The following is a 27,352-nucleotide window of genomic DNA, read 5'->3' on the forward strand; positions in this document are numbered from 1 at the left end:
GCCATGTGGTGTGTTTCCCCGAGGGTGATCCAGCTCGTAAGATCCTCATTGTTGGGCACCCGAGTGGCTGGACCAGGCCAAGGGGTCACCCACGTAACACCTGGCTGCGGTAGATAGAGGGTCACTTCCGGAGGGTGGGACTGGACCGCGTGTCTACCTGGGGGGTTGCCAACTGGGATCCCAAGTTGTTTTGTTGTGTAGTGGGTGCGGCAACGCACTGTACCAGTGCATGCTCCCCAACTTGATCTCAGTTATAACAAGAAAGTTCTATCTCTTACTAACTTATAGGGGGAAAAGACTATACCATTGTCTATGACTATGAAAGAAATTATATTCTATTCAAATTAAGCAAACACTAATATACGTTTAACTCAAATCTTTAACTTTCTAAGATTGGCTCTTACAGTATATATTAAATCCCTTCCAAAGGGGAAAAAAAGCTTTAAAAATTCCCCCATATCTCTTTAGCAGCACTCAAAATGCCAAGTTTTAGGAGATAATTTTGTTTTTGAATTGACTGTCACACAGCAGTAGCACAAAATACTCCACACTTCTTCCAAGTTAACTTGTAAGAATGACTTCCTTTTTTGTTGAGAAGGGGTTTAAAAGTGGAGAAAGGGCATTTTCTATGGATCACAGTACTTTTAATTCATAAGAAATATGCCTGAGAATGCAGAAGACAAGAACATACAGAATGCCACATGTTTGCAGTATATCAAATGGATGATGTACAGTAAGATCAGCACCATGTTGTTCAAGTCTTCTTAATTATCTTGTATGAATTTGCAAGCATTAAGGGGTCCTTGTTTTGTCATCACTTTGTCCTAATTTACACCTTAGGAAACTGTTCTGCTGCACATCAGTGTTTCTAAAACACATATTTATAGTTATTGCACAGGCAGTCAACTCATCTCACACTGCTTCAATGAATTACCTGTCTTATCATTACTGATAATACACATTGTGGTGGTAATACTATTTGGCTACATTGAAGATAATTATCCAACAATAAGAACAACAACAGTAATAATAATAATTTTCCAACAGGCTTTGTTGCATAGGAATCACAGACAAAATAAAATTAAATGATAAAGCGCTGATTAAATTAAAAGCATAAGCTTGGACTTAAATAATAGTATTTTATCACATATTTGATACAGATTCAATAATTTTAGAGAAAAATGAAATGTAAATTAATACAACCCAGTTATTGGGTGCTTTCTGCTGAATCACACCTCAAGCATTAATTTTTCTGTAAGAGTCAGGGGTTGTTCCAGTCAAAGCATCTTTAAGAACTGATAATTTTGACCAACCAATTCACAAATGTCCTGCAATGTAAAGAAATTGAAAACGTCATGTCAACAATCAGCGTTGTAGGTGGAAGCCCTACTTGTCTGTTAGGTTCTATCTGTTTAATGAATTGTTATTAATTTTGCAAACATTTGCAGAAACTAAGTTTTCAGGATAGATTTCACCACACAACTATATCTCATTTGAATCACTTGCAAAATTAATTTGAACCATAAAAAAAAAGTCAGATATGAGCCGAAACTCAGAACTAACTCACTTTTAATATCGGTCTGAATGTACTGTATCTTTAGTAACCTGGAGCAATACATTGAGTCAGACACAGCAGGTGTGTTTCAACTCATTTTACCATTGTGACTTTTCTCTAGCATTGTTCTAGGATTGTGTTGGGGGGAATGAGACCTGGGAGAAGTTAACTGTAGCAGGGTGAAAGTGAGGACAGGGAGGTTTGATTGGGCTTTTACCTGTATGCCTCAAATAGATGGTGCCTATGCTATGTACACTAGTGTCAATTAGAATGCATGTGACTTTTATTCTTAGCCACTTAAATTAATTGTATTTATGCATTAATGTTATATGCTCAGTACATTTACTATGTAGATTCACTCCAATGAAGATGTGTTTATTGCAAAAGATGCAGATTTGAATGGATCAACAATTCAGCCTTCAACAATCAATAGTTTGACGTGCAAGCTGTAATATAGTGTCATCACTTTGTATATAATGCAGAATATTACAAAACAGTATGCAAAGTATAGTGTCAAAAAGTACCCAGAGTGCCAATAGATGGATTTAAGGTTGCCTGACTGCGAAAATATTTTCTTCCTCAGCTTTTTCTTAACCTGCCGACATTTTTATTACAATCCTGCTTATGAAGAAATTGACAAAAAAGATTACTTCCACATAGTGCATAATAGTCCATATTTTTTGGACATGCTATTCTCCAAAAAGTTGATGCTAATGTAAATCTGCATGTGCCTAACTTGTCAAGTAGCTCTCTACTCCATCTTGTGGTTAGAAAAGAGATACCTCCAGTACTGCATGTTATTCAACTCAGGCTCTCATATAATCTACATTGTATACATAGGCTTTCATTTTGGCCACTGCTGTAGTTGTGAGCTTCTTTTTTGTGTGCCACTACCTTTTAGTCCATTTTAAGGAAAATCCTACTAATGCTGCATGGAAGGCCTCTATCTTCAGCTTGACAGCTTCTCTTACAGGTGATGTCCACTAATAGGTCCTAGAGCTGCTGTCATGATAGATATCAAAAACATTTTGCCATAGCTTTAATAGGATCCATTTTTATTCTACATTCCTGAATTCTTCTGAGACATAATAGAAGATACTCTGGAGGAATGAGTTGAACTCAGTATGAACAAAGTGGCATGTACTTGCTGTACCCAGTACACCTTGCTACATGTCTATACCTTCCATATTTCTCAATTTATCTGAACCAGCTAACAACCAAGTGGGTTCAGTTGACAGCAAGTATAACATGAGAAAGCTAGGATTGTAATGAAACAGATAAGAACACTTTTTCCCATTTTGCCTTTTATTCTGTTTGTGTAATCACCTTTTTAAAATTTTTATGATTTCTTCTTTTTTAATTTTAACTAAACCTTTTTAAAACAAACTTTATTGGACTGAGGAATTTCTTTTGTTACGCATTTGACTCATGCTTGATCCTAACTTGCCAATTCATTAGCTGTTCAATTTTGGAAACCTGGGAAAAGTGCTGCTACACTGTCTTAGGCTATTAAGTACCACTTGTAATCATGTTAAGGGCGTCTGCCAGTAATTACTGAAAATGAAATCATTGAGATACACTCCAGAATATTCAGCATGAGAACATAAAATTTGGTACATCATATGCTGGAATGTGAGAGGCACGCTATGAAACCCAAAAGGGAACTTAGTGAATTTGAATAAACCATTAGGGGTGACAAATGCAGCCTTCTCACAGCTAGATTCTTCTACAGGCACCTGCCACTGTCCTTTGTGGTAGAAATCAACATCTTAATTGAAGAAAGAAACTTATCCTCTAACAAAATGAGTCTGGTCAGCAAGCAGGCAGGAGAAACGTTTGTTCACTTGTGTCATTTCTTACTCTTGCAGCACCATGCTGAGGTGGGAGCATCTCTCACCGCAGTCTGTTACAGCATGATGAGAATGGTAAGAGAAACAAAGGAAACAGGTTAATTTTATAAATTATTGAATTTACATATACTGTCAATCAATGCACACTGTTTACTCTGGTTGGTTCATTGGTTTACACCCAAATTACATAATTATATAAATAAAAGTCTATATTATTATTTTTTAGTTCTGATTATACGCTTTGAGCTGAGCCACCACCCTTGAAATGTATGTGCGTGTAACACTGTCGTTCTGTCTGTTCACAGGAAATCTGCTGACCTCTTACTTCTTATTCATCTTTCTGTACATTTTGTGCATTACATTTGACCACCTCAGTAGTTTTCCACAACCAATTCTTAGACATTTTAATGTACACTGCAAACCAAAATGGTTAGCTATTGTTACCTCTAAATTATTCTTCCACACCCTTAATCAGATCCAATGTAGACATAAATGAAACCTGACCATGCTTTTACAATAATTCATCAACACATGCCATTGGATAAGTATCAAATTTTGAAACTTTATTTAATCACTGTGTTTTGTCTTGGTAGAGTAATATATTACTCTACTTTCCCCTTTTATGTTATTAATATGTAGCCTTTATCAGAATGCCTCAAATCTCACAGACTTACCACTGTTTATAAGGTATTGTATCATATAACCTCTCCCTACCTTCCCTTCTACATTTATAACCTCAGGCAATTAGGTGTAGTAAAAGACAACCAGGAGCTACGTTATAATTTAAGTAATGTATCATTGATAATATTCATAGTACTAGGGTGTTGTACCGTGTTAGCCATTATGAATTTAGAAAAAAGCCAAGCAAAATGACACCTTTTATTGGCTAACTAAAAAGATTACAATATGCAAGCTTTCGAGGCAACTCAGGCCCCTTCTTTAGGATTAGATCTTGCCTGAAGAAGGGGCCTGAGTTGCCTCAAAAGCTTCCATATTTATAATAGTCATAAATAATAACAATATGCAAAGTACATTTGATTATTGGCAACCATACAACCTGATGTGTAGTTTAGGTGGCACATAGACTTGTTAGTTACTTAAAATGTCTCTAGTTAAGTCTTCATTTTTGGTCAGCTTTCTTCTTCATGTCATTCTCAATATGGCTGCCAAGCTGTGCTCTTCATTGTGTTGTCCTTTTCAGTTCATGGTGTGAGATGCTCCTTCATCATTTGGTAAGAGAGAGAGAGAGAGAGATAAAGCAAGCAAATGTATAGGTTTTCTGTCCAACCCCTAGAGCCAATAGGGCATCATGGTACTTAAAGGCTTTTGATACAAGCCAATTCCAGACAGCCATACTTCAGACCAATGGGGCATAGAATACCTACACAAATGCCCCCAAAACTATATGTTGAGTTGAACCTTGCCAGCTAGGCAGTCTGGCTTTCCTGTGGGGGTTGACTGAGAGACTCCAGCAGAGAAACATTTGCCAAACTTGTTTAAGGCACTTCCCCCAAACCTGTTGTAAAATTCACTATCCTGACTTAGTCCTAGGGGGTAAGCATGAATGCTTCTAATTAATGAAATACTAATATTACATTGCTTTGTCTAAGTTACAAATAAAGACATACAAAATATTCATCAATTTGTATGCGAAATTTCACACCACAACACACTAAAAATGTATACAGAAATGAATAGATCCATTCAGTTCTTGGTACAAGAACAATAGGGTTACACCAGTCACCTTTACTTTAGTGAATTACCCCTAATTAAAGCATCTGCTTTACTTTCTCGTGAACTACATTCCAACTTCCTTCCAGTATGCAATATGGGTACATGTGCACCTTAATGTCAGTGTCTGGGATGATCTTATGCTCAGTAAATTAAGTTTTACCAGGAAGGGAAGAAAAAAATTACTGTTTTTGTCTATCAACACAAACAATTCACTCCTGTTTGTGTTAGTCAAGCCATCACCCATAGCAACCTCAGACTGAGAAACATCAGTGGCTGTTACTAAAGCCTGTCTGTGTACATGCCATTCCTTCAAAACACTGACATGCAAAACATGTTTGTGTCAACCAGGTATTCTAACTTTGTAATTTACTGGGATTATATATTTTTTAAACACAGCTGGATCCTGCCACTTCCCCAGAAATTTGTGTGGATGTGTGCTTCCTGTTCATGCTGCTGATGCTCCACAGCAATCATGGACAGCTTACAAGTTTTCTCCTGTGGGGAAATGATTTGATCTGCAAATGTAAACTTCTAACTATCTCTTTGACTGGCCAACTGCTCCTATTGACAAAAATCTAATGCTCCCCATGGTTGCCCGCCAAATAGTAATTCAAATACAGGTAGACTCAACCTTGTAGAAGCCTCTTGTGAATCCCTCACATTAGAAATGGCAATAGAGAGTTTCACAACATTGGGTCCCCATGAGCAACCCACCTAATCATTTGCTTCAATGTTTTAATAAGTCTTTCAGTCAACCTGTTTACTTGCAGATGATAAATAGTTGTGCACAACTCCTTCATAACTGTCGTGGTGTGAAATTTTGTATATAAGTTGATAAATATTTTGTATGTCTTTATTTGTAACACATTAGTGTTATATCAGTTATAAGAACAGCAATGGTTTGATGGTTAAGAACCCCAACCCCCCCTTTTAGGACTGAGTCTTTGTAATTTTACGACAGGGTTGGGGGAAGTGCCTAAAACCAGATTGACAAGTGATTCTCTAGAGGACTCTCTCAAAAAACCCCTGCATGGAGGACAACTATCTAGCTGACAAGCTTTGCCTTAACAAATGGTACTGGGGCAGGTGTGAAACCATTGAATCGCACCAGAATTCTATTGGTTTAAAGTTGCCTGAAGCCATTAAGTAACATGATGCCCTATTGGCTGTAGGGTTTGGACAGAAAATCTATAAATTTGCTTGCTTTATCCCTCTCTCTCTCTTCTACCATCTCACCCACCATGAACTGAAAAAGACCACACAGAGAAGCACAACTCGGCAGCCATATTGAGACAATCATGTGGCATGTTCTAAATAAAGCTGACCAAAAATGATACCTTAACTAGAGACATTTTAAGTAACAAACAAGTCTGTGTGCTGCCTGAAACTACACATCAGCATTTATCAGGTTGTATGGTTATTAATATTCACCTGTACTTTGCTTATTGTTATTATTTATGAATATTATCAAATAATACATTATTTAAAGTGTAACTTAACTCCTGCTTGTCTTTTACTACATGTAATTGCCTGAGGTTATAAATGTAGAAGAGAAGGTGGGGAGAAGTTATATACTATAATACCTTATAAACAGTGGAAAATCTGTGAGATTTGAGGCATTCTGACAAAGGCTACACATCAATAATACAAAAATGGGAAAGTAGAGTAATATAGGCCTCTACCAAGACAAAACAGTAACTCAAGAAGTAAAAGGCATACCCTGATCCATTAGAATTTCCTGAGGTATGCTGCTACGAGTAAAAGTCTCATAGTGAGCTCTCACCACAGCCTACAAATCCGCCTTTCACAAAGGTGCCACTTCAGGATACTTTGTAGCATAATCTATTAACACAAGTACCGGTATATACTGGTAACCATTCTTACTGTTGGGTAGTGGACCAAACCAACCCTTTCAAAAGGCTGTCTAAAATTAGCATTGGAATGAGAGGGGCATACAGAGGTTTGTGAGGGGAGACAATCTGACAATCAGAATTGTTCTACATCCTTACCTATATTTCTTCAGTAAAATCATTTTGAAATGTGTTCTCTCATTTTATCCATTCCGAGACACCCACCCAAAACATGTGAAAGAGGAACGACTAATTGTTTAACAAAGTTGTCCATGATCTGATCAGATATCACATGGAATAAGAAGCCCCCTTTAATTAAGATAATTGAAGTGTTCAAACTGTGTTCATCTCTCTCTCTACAGTATCTTTAGTCGACTAAGTAAGCCTACTTAAATGCAAACACCAGGCTAGTGTCCTCTTGTTGCAAATGCGTAAACTGTGCCTGCACGCCACCTGCTGCAACCTGAATTCTTAGTGCTACATCATTAACAGAAGATGAAGGAACAGCGTCAACAAACTGATCAGTCATCTCCCAGTTGACTGAAGGATTCTAATCTCCATCCTTATTAGTCAAATCGTGTTCATTGCCTAATCTTATTTTTATATTTTCTTTTTTCTTTCTTCATCTTGTAAATCACTTTGAGCTACATCATTTGTATGAAAACGTGCTATATACTGTAAATAAATGTTTTTGTTGTTAATACTGTTGTAGCAAGTGAGACATTCTAACGCACCACATCCCCTTTTCGTTTCAGTGCTAACAAGTAATCCCATGAAGAAATTAGGTGTGCTAGTTTATGCAAATAAAGGCCACCTGAAGAATAGCAAAGTTTGGTGAAAATCAATGAAGACGATGTTAGCAAGTGTGCTATAAACCACAACTGTGGATTAGGTGCTGTGGCTGCAAGCGTAGGTAGAAAGAAGACAGATGGAATCCTGTTGTAACAGATTTCATGGGACCATAAAAATATTTTATTGTAATATGTATACTATTGTGACCAGGGTCGCTTGTGATTCGCCATCTCTAATGGTTCCGTAGCTCCTCTGCTTGTTGCACAATGTTTAGAACATTTAGCACCCAACCTAGATTAACCTTTCTGTCTCTTGTGCAACTAACTCTGTATCCCAAGCTTGACAATACCTGTATTAAAAAACACACTTCTTAAACACTTTTTAAAAAAATATTTTATTTGAAAAATGAGACAATGTAACTCTTTTTTTATAGAAATACAGGTATGAAAACAGCATGAAAATTAGATGTAACCTTTTTTATAGAAATACAAACGTGCTTTTAATTTTACTTCATTCAAGTCCCAACACCCGCTCTTTAACTTTGTCGTCTATTTTTTTTTTTTGATTCTGAATGCTTTCACCACATTATTTTTCTTTATTCTGGAATCAGCTTTTCCAGTATTGTTAATTTTTCTTTCAGTGTAAACTGACACCATTTCTCACTTCTTTTTTGTACATCACAAATAAAATTTTGAGAAGTGCTATGAAACTCGAACAGCATAGTATCTGCACACAACACAACTACCCACCCAGATGCTTGGTGGAGTACTGACTCAGATCTCAGCTATGTGGACAAACAAAAAGTATTTGCTATTTTGAAAATTTCGTTACTTCAGTATTCGCTATTGTTGTGATGTGAGATTTTACATATAACTTGATGAATATTTTGTATATCTTTATTTGATTTTTAGGCAAAGCAATGAAATTTAGTGTTACTTTGGTGAGAGGCATTCGTGTTTGCACCCCCTTTTACTACTGAGCCTCTTTGAATTTTACGACAGGATTTGGGGGAAGATGTGACTTAAACCGGTTTGGTTAGTGTTTCTTTGCTTAATTCATTTCTACCCCTGCAAGAAAGACTTAAAGACATATGGTCTTGGGGGTGGCAGGTTTTAAGATGCTGTATTCCCCCATTGGTCTGAGATATGGCTGCTTGGAATTGGCTTGTCTCAGAGGCCTTTAAGTACTACGACGCCCTATTGGCTGTAGGGGTTGGACAGAAAATCTATATATTTACTTGTTTAACCTCACACTCTCTCTCTTACTAACCAACAACTGAAAGAAGCATCTCTCTTGCTAACCTTTGATGATGAAGAGAACACAATGAAGAGCACAACTCAGCAGCCATTTTGAACAGACATGTGGCTGAAAGCTGAGCACCAATGATGCCTTAACTAGAGACATTTAAGTAACCACAAGTCTGTGTGCCACCTGAACTACATATCACCATTTAATCAGGTTGTATGGTTGCCAATATTCAAATATACTTTGCATTTTGTTATTATTTATGAATATTATCAATAATACATTATCTTATGTGTAACTTAACTTCTGCTTGTCTTTTTACTACATCTAATTGCCTGAGGTTATAGATATAGAAGGGAAGGTGGGGATAAGTTATATACAATAATACCTTATAAACAGTGGTAAATCTGTGAGATTAGGCATTCTGACAAAGTCTACATATTAATAATACAATAGGGGAAAGTAGAGCAATATATTACTCTACCAAGACAAAACAATTGGTGTAGTCGGGCAGGATTTTGGGGTAACCATTGTTTTGCACCTTGTTAGACAAAACAATTGGTGTAGTTGGCAAGATTTTGGGGTAACCATGTTTTGCACCCTGTTTGCAAATACTGTTGATGTATGTGTGTGTTTATGTATGTGAATTTTATGGCATCCAGTGTACAAATGCGGTGGAAGTAAAACATTGTTTGGTTGCTGAATGGAATATAACCAACAAAATGTAGAGATTTCATGTGTATCACGAGGACACCCGCATGTTTGTTAGTGCTGGTCATAGTGAGTCCCTAATTAAAGTGCTAGGGAGTGGTGAGAAATGCATGCATTATTCATATGGCATTTAAGTGGTTAAAGTGCTAGGGAGTGATGGGACATGCATTCGTCATTCATACGGTACTTATTCGTTTAGGATCTTTGTGTATGTATGTGTATGTTTATGTTTTCTTACAGGGGAAAAAGTAGGCCAACCCATAATGAAGGTGGCAAATTGTATTAGATTATAATTGTAGACTCAGAAATGCCTAAATTTATATTAAAGTCAGCCATCTTCCAGTGGAGTGGCAGAAGCAAGCAGGCTAAAGCTAGGAAATGCAAACCTGTAGTGCAGGTAGAGAAAGCAGAAGCAGATCTGAGCATGCCACAAAATGGAAGGGGGCTGGAAGGATTAAAAGCAGGAAAACAGAAATCTGGTTTAAAGAAGACAGCTACTGTTATAAGAGGTTTACTAGCTTGTATTATTGGTAACAAGGAAGATCAGTATGAGAAAGAAAATAGCAAAGTGACTGAAAGGGAAAGTTGTGGAATGTGTGAAAGTTTTGAAAGATGTAACAGTTGGTGTGAAAATTATGAAGTGCTAGCATATAGAACACCCACTGCTGAAGTGGAAAGCACAGAAAGCAGGGGAAACAAGGAGAGAAAACCACCCATGGTGAAAGTTAGGGCAATAGTAATGGGATCTTACTGGAACCCTAAAACATGGGTGGGTGACTTACCTGAGACAGATGGGTGCTCAGAAAAAGAGTGGGAATGTAAGTGCGAGGAAATGGAGAGAGATGAAAGGAAGGGAAAACAGCAAGGATGTTTTCTTCCATTATTATTTTCCACAGCACCACAATCTTGAGGTGATTCTGAGGTCTGTCCAGTAGTTAAAGAACATGCTACACCGATAGATATTTCACCACTGTTAAGAAAGGTAACCAGTGCTGCATTGAAATTTGGTTTAGGACAAAGAAATCAGATAGAAGGCAGAGAAGCTGGTGAGTGTGAATGGCAATTGTTGACTAGAGGTCATGAAATGGATAATGGCATATTGGTACTGAATAAAGAAAGTGTGGAATTAAAACAAAGAACAATGGAAATGAAAGGAATTTGAGTGTTTGTGTGTGAAAGGTCTAAAAGTACTAATGCAAGAATGGTTGAGTTGGAAAGAAAGTGCACCAGTTTAGGATTTGGTTTGAATGAATCAGGACAAGCCAAAGAACAAAGGATGGGGGATGGTGCAGCAGGAAGGTTTCCAAGCTCAGACAGCAAGTCAGGAATGCACAGGGGTGTGAGGGTCCTAACAGCTGTGCTGGAGCCAGCAGTAATTAAAAAGCACACACACTTAGGTTCAGTAATTCGAAACCTGACTGACCAGTTGTTTAAAAAGACAGCCTATGAATCTCCATGCAATTAAATGGAGAAAAGTGATCTGGTCTTTAGTAAAGAACACAGGTCAGTTTTAGGAGAGATGCTGGATTTAGAACTCGGATTTTGGAGAGGTTTTAGCCCACACTTTCAGGTAGCAGTTACCATACAATAAAAAAAAAGGGACACAGGCAGTGAAAAAAAATAGAAGAGTAGTGCAGGAAGACAGGAAAAGGGAAAATAGTTATTTCTGTTTCAATTTCCTGATCTTTTGCAATAGTGCTACTTCTATTATTTGAGGTTTTACGGACTTTGGGTTTGTGCAGGTAATAAATAGTGAAGGCAATTAGCAGAGTGAAATCCATGCAGGAGATTGGGTTACCATTAGCACATTGGAGCAGAGTGGCAGTGTGGCCAAGCTGTTCCAATGAATGCCTGGAAGCAAAGTTTGAGTGTTGGCACCAGGTTTTAACAACCAAAAAGATGAGATGGACAGAAACTGCTTTGTCACCTTCCATTTTGCAGACCTGCCTACATAGCGGAATAGATAAACAGCGGAAAAGACCAAAGGCAAAGACTAAAGACAAAGACAAGAACAAGAACTGAAGAGACAGCAAGAAAAAGACACTTACTGGGGTTTAAGTGAGTAACAAGTCCACGAGTCATGCAATAAGAAGGCTAGTCAGAATAGCAATAGTTTAAAAGGAAAGGTTTGTTCATTACTGCAGCAAATTTATATTCCAAGGGGTGGAAACTGAACAAACCAGTTAGGAATGCCAAAATAAGGGGATTAATTTTGGGTTCATAAAGTATACATTCTGGGTATTAATTAAGTGGGATAATTGATATAATTAATACTATTATTAAGGAAAATGTATACTAAGAAAGTTGGTGAACATTTCAGGAAAGCAGGTGCAGCTGGTACATTTGCAAGTCATATGGGCTTCGATGTTTAGGTATAGTCTAATTGGGAAAATACGGAAGCCCTGCTGAGGTTGTCAGCTGTGGTACAAGCAGAGAACCAGTGGGCCAATTCTGAATCGAGGTGTTTAGCACAACGAGTATGCATATGGTGAGTCAAACAGCTCTAGGGGTGGTCTACAGGGGGAATGATGAGTTGCATACCTGTGATTTCTCATGGTGGTGATGCCAGCCTATATTGGTAAAGGCTGATGGCAGTCAAGAGTTGCACCATGGGTAGGAAAGCACAAGAGGCAATTAAATCAACCCCAAATGTGTGAAGAGGGGCCACAAAGGTTGGTTTTGTGAACAGTTTATGCAGTGTTGCATGTGCTCTCACTTGGGCAGAAGTGGTTGTACTGGCACCTGTGACATGTTACCTTTCAAATTTTGATATTAATTGTACAGCTGCATATGCTTAAACCGATAGTTTGGGACAGGGGTCTAATTAGCAGTTAGACACAAAACCAGTAAAGAACAAAGGTCAGTTTTAGGAATTCACAATAGATTTAAATTGCAGTACGGTTAGTTTAGTGGAAGGTGTGGACTTGTCTCATTTTGAACCACCAGATCTGATGACATATGAAGACTGCAGAAAGCTAAATAAACAGTTGAAGCAAGCTGGAGCAGATACAAGTCATCAGAAGCGCATCCAAGTTCTTCAGATTGTCTTTGAAATAAACAAGATATGTAATGGACAAATGGTCATGGACAACTTTTAACACTGGGAGAGCAAATACTGCAAATCAATGCACAAGTTATGCATCAGACTCGTTAAACAATTAAGACTGTTTATAAAGACATTGTACAAAACATTCATCGGGGTGAAGTGTTGTGATGTGAGATTTTACATATAACTTGATGAATATTTTGTATGTCTTTATTTGATTTTTAGGCAAAGCAATGTAATTTAGTGTTACTTTGGTGAGAGGCATTCGTGTTTGCCACCCCCAATTTTACAACTGAGTCTCTTTGAATTTTACGACAGGAATTGGGGGAAGATGTGCATTAAACCGGTTTGGTTAGTGTTTCTTTGCTTAATTCATTTCTACCTCTGCAAGAAAGACTTAAAGACATATGGTCTTGGGGGTGGCAGGCTTTAAGATGTTGTATTCCCCCGTTGGTCTGAGGTATGGCTGCTTAGAATTGGCTTGTCTCAGAGGCCCTTAAGTACTACAACGCCCTATTGGCTGTAGGGGTTGGACAGAAAATCTATATATTTACTTGTTTAACCTCACACTCTCTCTCTTACTAACCAACATCTGAAAGAAGCATCTCTCTTGCTAACCTGTGATGATGAAGAGAACACAATGAAGAGCACAGCTCAGCAGCCATTTTGAACAGATATGTGGCTGAAAGCTGAGCACCAATGATGCCTTAACTAGAGACATTTAAGTAACCACAAGTCTGTATGCCGCCTGAACTACATATCACCATTTAATCAGGTTGTATGGGGTTGCCAATATTCAAATATACTTTGCATTTTGTTATTATTTATGAATATTATCAACAATACATTATCTTATGTGTAACTTAACTTCTGCTTGTCTTTTTACTACATCTAATTGCCTGAGGTTATAGATATAGAAGGGAAGGTGGGGATAAGTTATATACAATAATACCTTATAAACAGTGGAAAGTCTGTGAGATTAGGCTTTCTGACAAAGGCTACATATTAATAATACAATAGGGGAAAGTAGAGCAATATATTACTCTACCAAGACAAAACAGCTATAATGGGATTTGACCAGTTTGTATGTATATATATATATATATATATATATATATATATATATATATATATATATATATATATACTGCCTGGCCAAAAAAAAAGGTCACACACTCTAATATTTCGTTGGACCGCCTTTAGCTTTGATTATGTCACAAGATTCAGTTCCATCCAGTGTTGCATTAATTTTTCACCAAGATCTTGCATTGATGATGGTGGAGTCTGACCGCTGCGCAAAGCCTTCTCCAGCACATCCCAAAGATTCTCAATGGGGTTAAGGTCTGGACTCTGGTGACCAATCCATGTGTGAAAATGATGTCTCATGCTCCCTGAACCACTGTTTCACAATTTGAGCCCGATGAATCCTGGCATTGTCATCTTGGAATATGCCCGTGCCATCAGGGAAGAAAAAATCCATTGATGGAATAACCTGGTCATTCAGTATATTCAGGTAGTCAGCTGACCTCATTCTTGGAGCACATACTGTTGCTGAACCTAGACCTGACCAACTGCAGTAACCCCAGATCATAGCACTGCCCCCACAGGCTTGTACAGTAGGCACTAGGCATGATGGGTGCATCACTTCATCTGCCTCTCTTCTTACCCTGATGTGCCCATCACTCTGGAACAGGGTAAATCTGGACTCATCAGACCACATGACCTTCTTCCATTGCTCCAGAGTCCAATCTTTATGCTCCCTAGCAAATTGAAGCCTTTTTTTCTGGTTTGCCTCACTGATTAGTGGTTTTCTTACGGCTACACAGCTGTTCAGTCCCAATCCCTTGAGTTCCCTTCACATTGTGCGTGTGGAAATGCTCTTACTTTCACTATTAAACATAGACCTGAGTTCTACTGTTTTTTTTCTTCGATTTGATTTCACCAAACGTTTAAGTGATCGCCAATCACGATCATTCAGGATTTTTCCGGCCACATTTTTTCCTCGAAGACGATGGGTCCCCACTATCCTTACAGTTTTTAATAACGCGTTGGACAGTTCTTAACCCAATTTTAGTAGTTTCTGCAATCTCCTTAGATGTTTTCTCTGCTTGATGCATGCCAATGATTTGACCCTTCTCAAACAGACTAACATCTTTTCCATGACCACGAGATGTGTCTTTCGACATGGTTGTTTAAGAAATGAGAAGCAACTCATTGCGCCAGTTGGGGTTAAATAACTTGTTGCCGGCTGAAGGATAATCGCCCATGCAGTAATTATCCAATAGGAGGCTCGTAACTATTTGCTTAGTTAAATCCAGGTGGCGACTTTTTTTTTGGCCAGGCAGTGTGTATATATATATATATATATATATATATATATATATATATATATATATATATATATATATATATATAAATATAATATATATTTATATGTATAGAAATATATACATATATATAGATAAAGGCAGGGGCATCACTGAGTCCTAAAATCCCAGACACAACCACACCAAACTAATTTTTTTATTTCACAAATACCTTTTACAGTCCACTCAACAATTTCCAATTGACAATCCTTTTCCTCCTCCAGCTGAGGTTTGCCTTCTGCCTCCAGACTCTGATTCAGCTGGAGGAGGTTTCTTTTATGTTAGACCCGGGAATACTTTTCCAGTGGCAGGTTATAGCTCTATGGAAGCTCTTCCAGGTCAGATGGAAGTCCTCCAAAACAGGGAGTCCTTCTATCTGCAGTCCTTCAGGACTACGAACCCCATGGATCCCTTCAGGTGTCCAAACTGGATCCACATTTCTCCTACCTCTTATATGCAAAGTTGCAAAAATGCTGACATGGGGACTATAATTGCAATTAGCCAGTGTTCTGAACCAGACAATTTGATCAGCGACCACAAACTTTAAATAACAGTATCAACATAAGTGATGTGTCAAAAACAGGTGCAACTATTGCATTTTTCAACACATTCACAACACAAAAGACGCTGAATGGAGAGGTGCAAACGGATTTAAGGTGGACCGGGTTTACAGGTTTTTTCGTAGGCTTTGGTAATTCCAGTGTTTAGTCAAGGGATGGTATGCTCAAACTATATAATGCACTTTTAAAATCTCATCTGGAGTATTATGTGTAGTTCTGCTCACCATGGTACAAGAAAGACATAGCAGCACTTAAGCATTTGGGACGTAGTGGTGGCTCTGAGGCTAAGGATCTGTGCTGGTATCCCGAAGGATGCCGGTTCAAATCCCCGTCACTGCCAAAAAAGATCCTACTCTGCTGGGCCCTTGTAATTGCTTCAGGGGCGCTGTACAATGGCTGACCCTGCGCTCTGGCCCCAAGGGGTATGCGAAAACTAACAAATTCCTAATACAAGAAATTGTATATGGTGAAATAAAGAACAACAACAAAAAAAAGAAAACTTGTGCAGAGGAGAGCAAACCAGGGCTTAAGGACATGGCCTACTCTGACAAGCTCAGAGAATTAGTTTAGTATCAAGCAGAGGAGACTGCATGGAGGCCTAGTCCAGGTATTTAAAATCATCAAAGGCATTCATAAAGCAAATCCAGCAACATTCTTTCGGCTTAAGAGTGAATCATGTACTTGAGGACCTCAGCGGAAATTAAGAAGGAGTGCATTTAAAACTGAAGCCAGAAAGCACTTCTTTACGCAAAACGTTGTGTGACTCTGGAAAAAACTGCTAAGACATGTAGTTGAAGCAGAAATCTTGACAACCTTTAAGAAATATCAGGATTAAATATTGGGACAGTATGCATTGTTGACTGTACATACTGTTCTGAGCCAAAGTCACAGAAATTAAACTACAGTCCACACAAATTCACAGCCTCCTTGATTTTTGATGTTATGTTTAATTGTCTATATCATAGAAATTAAGTCATTTTAGAAATATGACAAGTCTGTTACAGTCAATTCAATAAAAGCTCCCTTTACAATGTCTGCGTACAGTATACACCATATGAGACAATCTCAATGAAGTGGGACTTGTTAGTAGTAATGAATAATACATGACACCAAGGAATTTCAATGCAAAATAAAAGGAAAAATTAAAAATTACAACTTCCTTTCATTTAAGTATATACTTTAAGAGGAATGTGTGTGCATTTCCATATTGAGTTAAGAACTAAGTAACTCCTTTGTTATACTAAATGGTAAACCAAACAAAACTTAATAGTAAATAGTCTCAGCTCAAGACAAGTAAATGAAGTGCTTGTCTTAACTCTGCTAAAAATGAAAGTTCACACTATCATGCTGGATGTTTGGAATGTGCTAATTGGCTGAAACTGTTTGTAGCAATTTATCCTAAAATGGAAGTGCTATATAGTGCTCAGAAACAAAGACACACATTTAAGCATGATGGACAGTAGTTTATACTATTTTTCTAAAATATACATTCAGTAAGACACTAGTGCCTACAAACACTCAAATATGAAGTGAAATACACTACACAGTGAAACTCTTAATATATTTTTTGCACTTTTATCATATCACAACCACAATAATGATCATAGATCTGGAATGTCATTTCAGTCTGTCACTGTAGTATATCAACTGAGTGTGTAATATCACAAGAAGATTAGGGTTGAATGTCAAATAATTTATGTACAACACAATAGCTTTGAATGTGCTGATGCTTCATAAAGCTTTGTTTGAGTGTGCATGTCAGCTTAGTGCTTTGAACTTCATTTCTATTGCGCATGTCAGAGTAGTGCTTCAAACCATGCTTGGGGGGTTAATTTCTAGTGCATATGTCAGTTTAATGCTTCTAACCATGCTCTGCGCTTCATTTCTACTGCACATGTCAACTTAGTGCTTCAAACTAAGCTTGGGTTTCTTTTTAAAATTGATGTTAGATCGGCATTTCAAATTCTCATTCACTGAGCTTCGTTTAACTGTTAGTGGTTAATTTTATGAAGCTTTTGTTAATCCATCAATATATTGTAAAGTTAGTGCTCATTGATAATGCACTTAGATGGGTTGAGTATCAAGTCAGATATACATCAGAAAATATATGTGCTATATGGGAAAGAATGTGCTTTTGTAATAATTTAAGAGAGTTGTATCTTGATAAGATAAGCAACAGTTTGTTATAAGGTTTTGCTTTATAGATAAAAATGAATACACCCATACGCTGAAATATATCGCATCTTGTTATAGTTTAAGACATCTGAGATTAATAACTGATGTAATGTGTTTATTTTGTTTAGTGTATTTTCACTAATCTGGTTAAAATGTAATAACTTGCAATATAAGTTTATCTAGTGGTCATTCATGATGTATTATATGAGATTGAGAACTGAGAGCCTAGGATTTCCATTAATAGTGCTCTGTATTGTATTACACATATATTTGATAAAGCATTGTTTTATGTTATGTATTTGCACTACCTCTGTCACCCTTCTTCATTTAGTATAGCGATTATTTTAGTTTGGCCACTCAATTTAGTGGTTGTTCAAACCTCTCCAACTCAGTGGTAGTGCTTTATCAATGAAGAAAAGGTGGTGTTGTATGAAGATTCAAAGTGAAGGTACTGTACCAATGACTCTTGGTTTGCTGCACATACTTGATAATAGCTGGTGAAGAAATAATTTGCTTACCCAGGGTGGAAGAACAGCAGAAAACAAAGATTGTAAGTCCAGCTAAGTAAACCTTATGGCATAATATGGCTGTGCATACATTCGCTGCTAAAGCAAATTGTTTATGGATTTGTAATATAAATAGAAGGTGAAATGCCACTGAGATGAAGAGATGATATGACAGCTGTTGTTTGGAGGGATCTACAAATCCACCAAGTGAAATACTGTTATCTACAAACCACTGGGTTGGACAAGGCATGTATAGTAAGTTTAGGAAAAAATATTTGAAAATATTATGAGAGGCACAAGGGAGTGGGAGCATGCATAATTCACACAAGTTATGTTGAATTCGCAAACCAAAGGGGAATAGAGCATCCCATAGTGAAGTTGGCAAGGATAAAGTATAGTGGAATGTTTACTTTCTAAAAAATTATGCAATAATACAGTATGAGTAACGACCAATTATAATAATATAGAACTGAAATATTACAATAGCATCTGTTTTGTGTTATAACTATTATAACTCATTAAAAGGGATCAGACACCAAAGGGTGGGCACATATATCCACATACTTTAGTTAGAAAATGTTATAATTGCCAAATGACAGTAAAGTCCACTAAGGCACTTTTAGATTCATAATGTAATGTGAGGCTATGTTACCCATTGCAAGGGCCCAGTGATATTCAGTTGCAACACTAACTATGTAAGTAATGCAAGACAACAACATGAGAAAGAACATACTCACCTCTGCATAAGAAATTAAGGAGATTTCCACATACACCACTGGTGAAATTTTAACTAAATCATCACCATTCACTATATAAGCCATATAAGAACTAGAACAAGATTTTTAAGAATATTCATAGATTACATTGTCAAAGGGTGGACGGTAGCAAGAAGGTTATTTGTGCGAAATGTCCATCCATCCATTATCCAACCCGCTATATCCCAACCACAGGGTCACGGGGGTCTGCTGGAGCCAATCCCAGCCAACACAAGGCGCAAAGCAGGAAACAAACCCTGGGCAGGGTGCCAGCCCACCGCAGGGCACACATTTTGTGAATTTCCCCTTGGGATTAATAAAGTATCTATCTATCTATACACAAATACCCACACACCAAGCACACACTAGGGACAATTTAGGATCACCAATTCACCTAACCTGCATGTCTTTGGACTGTGGGAGGAAACCAGAGCACCCGGAGGAAACCCACGCAGACACGAGGAGAACATGCAAACTCCATGCAGGGAGGACCTGGGAAGCGAACCTGGGTCTCCTAACTGTGAGGCAGCAGAGCTACCCACTGCGCCACTGTGCCTCCCTGTGCCAAATGTAATTTGTAAAATTTATTTCACAAATCCTTGCAATTCAGCTGAGTGGGAGAGAGAGACTGCCAGGGAGATTGACAAATGACAGCTGTAAGTCAGGTTAGGGAAATCGGAAAACATGTGAAGGACACAAGCAGGTTGTTTCGGGACATGCTGATGTCTGCTTGACCAATATGGTTACAAAACCTAGCCAGTTCTTACAGTACATGAATTCTACGAATATGTAATTATGTGAGTGATTATAATGATGAGGATCCAGCACGACATTGGAAGCATCAGTATGCCACCAACATTCCTAGCTGCTGGATGGGACATCTGATTAGTCAGCATTATCCCATGTGGCTGTGATGTCCCTATGCTTTTCTCTGGTATGAATATATATGTATACAGGATCAAGCATTATATATTAGGAAAGAATGTTATCTTTTAAAGCAAGTTAAAAACATATACAGTATCTCTTTTTGTACATATTTCTCTCTTGTAATTATTTTCCGCCATGGTTACAAAAAGTATGGTATATGGTTCTAGTCAATTCTGCATCAAGAAACACATCCCATGGGAGAAAGAGCGCCCTACTGCTGGATACACAATCACTACCAGGTTTCAAAAAATTGACAAAATTGTCTGGCAAAATGAATGTTCATGGATCATCAACACATTTTAAATAATTGTGCCCGAGAATACTTAGTGTCCAGAAATAAAACTATAATTATACTTGTTACTGGTAGAATACATAATTTTGCAAAAAACGGTTTTAGTAAAACAGGTCATGACACCTTGTTACCATTATAATTTCTTCTCATAAATATTCAGAGAATAGCCTAATATTTTTCTTCACAAATATTTTAATTGAAAACAGATTGACGTGGTGGAGTCCTTGAGTCATCCTGCAGCTTCTGACACCATGTATTTTGTGCTGCCTTTAGAATAAGTAAAGAACACGTATTTTTTCACCATCAGTAAGAAAACTTTTTATTAGTTTCCATGTCTGTCCTATCCTACACATGGGTACATTTGGTGTCAAGATTTAGGTTCCATAGTTTAATACATTTTGCAATGGTAACATGTGGCAAATTCCACAGGCTCTGAAAAGAAAACATTCAAAGACTATACTGGCTTGTAGAACATCTGAGACAGTGTGCATCAAGGAGTCAATCAGCAACTATGCAGCCATATGGCTGTCAATAACTTTATATAATTGTTTGAAAAATATTTCATAAAATTGAACATTGTTTGCATTGCTTGCTACATATCCCTAGTAGTTACAAACAGATGCATCATTTTTATTTATATGCAGTTATTATGTTACTACTGCCTGATACTTTTTAGAACTCTTCAGCTGAAGGTCAATGTTTAATAATGTACTTTGGCTTACTACATCTTCTCTTCTCTTCTTCTGTACTCTCTGTTTAAGTTTAAATCATGTTGTTTCATATAATAATGTGCTTATTTTTATAGAGCATTAAGTACAAGAGGTTGCCCGGACAAGGGAATCACAGGCCAGGATATAGCTCCTCAGAGAGCCCCTGTGGAGAGAGAGAGAAAGAGAGAGAGAGGCTGGCAGCATGAAATGTCCAGCACATACTGCAACTGGTGCCAATGAAAAGACTACTAAGGAGTGGTACATGCTGGGCCATCAGGTTTAAAGAGAGAGAATGAGAGCTGTAATCAGGGTGGAAGGATGAAATGATCCCCCAGGATGCCAGGAGTCAGATGATCCAGTTATTGGGTACAATGCCTGGTTTTCTGCTTGCAGAGCCATTTTTAGCCATTTTGAAGCCCCATCACACAAACAGAAAAACGATTCTGTTAATATGGGCATTATTTAATTTACTTTAGTGAAACAATCTATATATATAAAGGAGAGTTGGGATCCGAGAGACTGTGTTTGTGTGTTTGTGGAGGGATGGAGAGTTATTCACCTCAATCATTCACCTGATTTCATTCACTTCATTTCGCTCCGCGCTGAGCTCCGCAGCTGACGCGGTCTTGCCGTCCTTTCTCCTTTACTGATTTACTGTTTATTAGACGCGGTCCTTACTGAATAGTATTTTTTCCTTTAGTGTTTCTACTTAGTGTTTCTTAGTGTTTAGTAGACGCGGTGTGCCGGTGTTCCCGGCGGTGTTGCGGTTTAGTGTTACTTTCTACTTTGTTTTTGTACTTTAGTGTTTAACAATAAATATAATAATTCATTACATTTATATAGCACTTTTCTCAGTACTCAAAGCGCTAAAATAGTGAGTGATACTTAGTTGATAGCAGTGTAGAAGCAGCACAGCACAACGGAGCCAGTAGGACAGGCGGGTGTGGTAGCGTAGGTGAGCAGCGATAGCAAACAGCAGAAAGCACAGCAGGAGGAGGAAGCAGGATTTGGATGTTCCAATACACAGCCATAAACAGTAACGCTTGGTAATTTCAGGCGTGATCGCCCCGGAGCCATAAGCCATAAGCCAGGTTAGTATGAACATCAGATCAGTTCCCGGTCGTAGAGTACTGTAAGATGAAACGGAAGCAGATCAGCATAGCGAATATAATCACGGAGACAGATCATCCCGAGGTGCTAGATTGCCAGGTACAAAGAAATGTTCGTAGGTCTCGTCCCGTGATCCACAGACTCAGCTGTTCCCAGTAAAGTGGAGCCCATAAAATCTGTAAATATTAAGCCAAATCCATGCAATTTGAGTCAGCTGTATCCACGAACTATACGTACAATAAACAAAATAAAACAAGCGTAAGAAAGTGCAGAATTAAGGCGAATTTTGCGAAAAGTGTTGTTAACAGGGAGGAGCGGCAACAACAAGCGTGCGCCAGCGTCCCCTCACCTGCTATAATAAAGCAGTTATAATAAAGAAGTTTAGTAGACTTTTACTTTATCTCGTTTAGTGTTCTTCCCGGCGGTGTTGCCGTTTTTTAGTGTTAGTGTCTACTTAGTGTTTTGTGTTTAGTGTTATGGAAGGAGTGATCTTACCACTGTCAGATTTTGCAATGAATGAGTTGGTAAATAATGATTATTTATCAACAGATCACATGAGCAAATTCAACGAAAATTTAGCTGCGCATACAATTTTCCAAACTCAAGAGGTTTTGCTAATGTGGACTCCTGACATACCTATAATGCCCATTCCACAAAATGCAAAACATATTCAAATATTACCTTCTGCAGCTACTGAACAAGTGACTCACTGGGTGTGTACCTATTATGATGGTGTTGTAATTCATGTCTATGACAGTTTAAACGCTGATAAAAAATTCAGCCTCACCGAAGAGCAGCTTCGTTTCCTTCATGCTTTGTTTCCTTACAAACCTCCCATAGTTTATGAAGACGCACAGCAACAATTAAATCATACAGATTCTGGTGTATTCTCAATTGCATTTGCGGTGTGCATTTCTTTAGGTATTGACCCAAGTGATCAAGTTTTTACTATTTCTTCAATGCAAAGTCACTTACAAATAATTTTTGTTACTCGACAATTGCTTCCATTCCCTGTTGAAAATATCCGACGGGAGACACCAGTTACAAGTATTTAGTGCGTTCAAAGACCTGTACGAAGTACGGCCACTAACACAGTCACTCATAAAAGGGGAGATGACTCGGTGCAGGAAATGGGTATTGAAACTACCTTGGAAGACATGCAATCAATGAGGCGATTAAACGGATCTCAAGAGAGGTCTTCTAGGTTGGAAAAAAAGCGCTTGGCTGCCAAAACCATATATATACATATATATATATACATACACACACACACACACATATATATATATATATATATATATATATATATATATATATATACACACACATATATACAGTATATATATATATATATATATACATACACATATATACACACACACACACATATATACATACACATATACATCTATAGTAATAAAAGGCAAAGCCCTCACTGACTCACTCATCACTAATTCTCCAACTTCCCGTGCAGGTAGAAGGCTGAAATTTGGCAGGCTCATTCCTTACAGCTTTCTTACAAAAGTTAGGCAGGTTTCATTTAGAAATTCTACACGTAATGGTCATAACGGTCGACAACGTCCGCCATGTTAAACTTTCTTATTTATGGCCCCATCTTCATGAAATTTGGTAGGTGGCTTCCCTGTGCTAACCGAAACCGATGTATGTACTTATTTTGGTGGTATGACACCACTGTTGGTCGCCATATTGAATTTTCCAACGGTCTTTGTTACTTAATGGGCCCATCTTCAAGAAATTTGGTACGCGGGTTCCCAACGCTAACTGAATCCTACTTACGTATATATATATACGTCCATAGCCTGCAGCACGGTCCCCACTCTGAATCCTCCAGGCACTCCTGAGCATGATCTAATTTTGAAGGTTGGGGCACCGATAATGTTACTGAAAAACTTACAGCCACCGAAACTTTGTAACGGCACGAGACTTCAGGTCACATGTCTGCAAAAGAACCTAATTGAGGCAACTATTTTTACTGGCAGTGGCTCAAGGGAGAGAGTTTTCATTCCTCGCATCCCCGTTATACCCTCTGATCTCCCATTTCAATTCAAACGCCTACAATTTCCAGTAAGGCTCTGCTTCCCAATGACAATTAATAAGTCTCAGGGACAGACCCTACAAAAGGTTGGCATTGATTTGAGGCAAGATTGCTTTTCACATGGCCAACTATACGTTGCATGCTCAAGAGTAAGCTCAGTGCACAGCTTGGTCATATTACAACCGGAGGGGCGAACTGACAACATGGTATACAAAGAGATCCTTAACAAATAATTATTGGTACATTTTCTCTCAGTTTATTATTTAAAATTTTAAAGCAGTACTTCGCCGCTGCGAAGCGCGGGTATTTTGCTAGTATTTTTATATATCCAAAATAACAGCACTGGGCAAATTACATCACCCAGAGATGAGTCACCAAAACAATGAGCTGGCAATTAGAACATTAGAACAATCTAGACAAGAACAGCCCATTCAGCCCAACAAAGTTCGCTAGTCATATCCACTTAGTTTTTGGAAAAAGGCAAGCAGTACTTTTAAGGATAGCAAGCTACCTCCAAGAGCCATGTAAAGAGCAGAGAATCCATCCATTGTGTTGCTCAGTAACAACACTGCAATAATAAATGATTTAGAAATGTGAAATTATATTTTCACATATCATTCTCAAACCCGCTTAATCCACTTTAAGGTTGTGCATTAATGGAGCCTGTCCTGCAGCACCATGTATAATACTGTGACCAGCTCTGGATATCTGCCCAAGGGGAAATTTGAAAGAGTCATTTATTTTACAAAATTGGTGAAAAGTTAAAATGACTGTATTTTTCCAGTTCAATAATACATTTTTCTTAATGTTTTAAACAAAAGTATAAAAAATAACTTATTTTAATTGTTGAATTTATGTTGTTTATTCCAAAATTTATGTTTATTGTGTTATTGTAAAATCTGAATTTGCTGTTCCTCTTCACTCAGCAGGATTTAGTTTTACAAGTATAAATACCTAGTCACATTTTTTCCCACTGTTTTGGTTATGTTTATAGTAAATTGAAAATATAGACATTTGTAAAATAGTTGGTTTAAGATGGATGAGAAAACTCTTGTAGCTGGATGTTCTGCTTTTCTCATTACTATAGACTATGGCAAACATTTCTGAGAGTTATGACAATATTAAAAAAATATTGCAGTATAAAAGTTTTAGAGAGTACTTTTTCAGAATTAGGACAAGATTACAGTCAGTGTACAAAAATTTTGTTATTTCACTCTTTACCTCTTTGGTCATATGTTTATTCTTCTGTCTTTTCCTTCTTTCATTTTCACATCTGGACTGATAAGTTCACTTCATTTCTTTGATTATGTATTTCATATTTATGATTCAGCTACCTTTGAGTATCCGTCTTCAGTCTTATCGGACTAGCGGGGACACTAGTATCATCTGATTCATGAATTGCACTGAGCTTTTTCATCAACAGGCAAATAGGGATCATAGTTGCAAGATATTAGAGGATATTAGACAACTGCTTATTAAAAGAAACAGCTCTGTGTCCTTGAATTGAGAAAAATACAGCATTTTTTGCCTGCTAAATTGTACATGATCCTAGAAGAAAACATGGTGAACCAGGTTGCGTCTTTGACAGAAAAGACCTAACACTTTAGATAGATAGATAGATAGATAGATAGATAGATAGATAGATAGATAGATAGATAGATAGATAGATAGATAGATAGATAGATAGATAGATAGATAGATAGATAGATAGATAGATAGATACTTTATTAATCCCAAGGGGAAATTCACATACTCCAGCAGCAGCATACTAATAGAGAAAATATTAAATTAAAGAGTGATAACAATGCAGGTATACAGACAGACAATAACTTTGAATAATGTTAACGTTTATCCTCCCAGGTGGTATTGAAGAGTCGCATACTGTGGGGGAGGAACAATCTCCTCAGTCTGTCAGTGGAGCAGGCTACTTACAGGCTACTGAAGGCCAAGGGGTACAGTGACACCAAGAATCCCTTCACTAAGTTCTAACCTGGTGCTTATGGACCAAAAATAGGCCCACTCTAACCCTTAAATTAACTTTGTCCTTTGGTCAGATGTGATTTACAGCCTCCTCTGTGCCACAGCTAACTTATTACGCAGAGTGGAGGACAATGGGCAAAACACTCCACTAGCAAGAGGAAGAGCCTAGGGTCAGAAGAAAAGGAAATTGAGAGAGTGAAAGTCTTTTTTTAACTCTGGCAAGGAAGTTGGTAAGCAACCCACCAAATAGCAAAGGGTTTTACAACCTTTGTAGGTAGGTCAAAAAGTGTTTGTAGATTTGATATTTACTTTGTGCTGCCTCCTATGTACTTTTGTTAAAGGAGACATTTTTTGCTTGTTTTACCTTTTTCGTGTTTTTAGATGCATTTGGTTGCAACAAGGGCCCCTCACTGCAAGTATTGCAGTTATAATTATGGTAATTGTAGTTTTTAAATTTAAGGATCATGTAGAATTTTATTTCTTCAGCTATGAGACAGAATAATATTGAAAATGCATTATATCTCTGCTACTTCCAACACATCGGTGTCCTTGTTGGAACATAACTATTACCAAAGTCCAATAAGTATATAGAAACTACAACAACAGACAGAGTCTTTAGCTGTAATTTGCCAAACTCTGGAGTAGTCTGCCAGTTAATAGTAGTAAGGCCACATTATTCTCAGCATTTAAATCAATGTTGAAGTCCCATTATTTCAGCACACTCTTGTATGCTAAAGTCCTTAAAAGAGAATGCTACAGTTTGATCAGAAAATTACTTTTATTGGCCTACTTAATTCAATCCAGGGTCACTGGAAGCCAGGACCTATCCTAACAACATTTGGGTCAACACAAGAAGCAGCCAAGGGAATTTTACCAGTTCACCTGAGGACGCATTCATATGCACACACAAACACACAGGTCCAATTTGAAATCAAGTGGGTTTCCTCCGGCTGCTCCGGTTTCCTCCCACAGTCCAAAGACATGCAGGTTAGGTGCATTGCTGATCCTAAATTGTCCCTAGTGTGTGCTTGGTGTGTGGGTGTGGGTGTATGTGTGTGTGTGTGTGTGTGCCCTGTGGTGGGCTGGTACCCTGCCCAGGGATTTGTTCCTGCTTTGCACCCTGTGTTGTCTG

General features: G+C 37.8%; 1 protein-coding gene across 1 annotated transcript in view; it reads left to right on the top strand.

Annotated features, from left to right (window-relative positions):
• Nucleotides 1–27,352, top strand: part of LOC114661354 (excitatory amino acid transporter 2-like) — a 500,553-nt gene that overhangs the window by 257,024 nt on the left and 216,177 nt on the right. The gene's annotated exons all lie outside the window — the stretch shown is intronic.

This window comes from Erpetoichthys calabaricus, chromosome 11, assembly GCF_900747795.2.
Source record: "Erpetoichthys calabaricus chromosome 11, fErpCal1.3, whole genome shotgun sequence".
NCBI classification, from domain to species: Eukaryota; Metazoa; Chordata; class Cladistia; order Polypteriformes; family Polypteridae; genus Erpetoichthys; species Erpetoichthys calabaricus.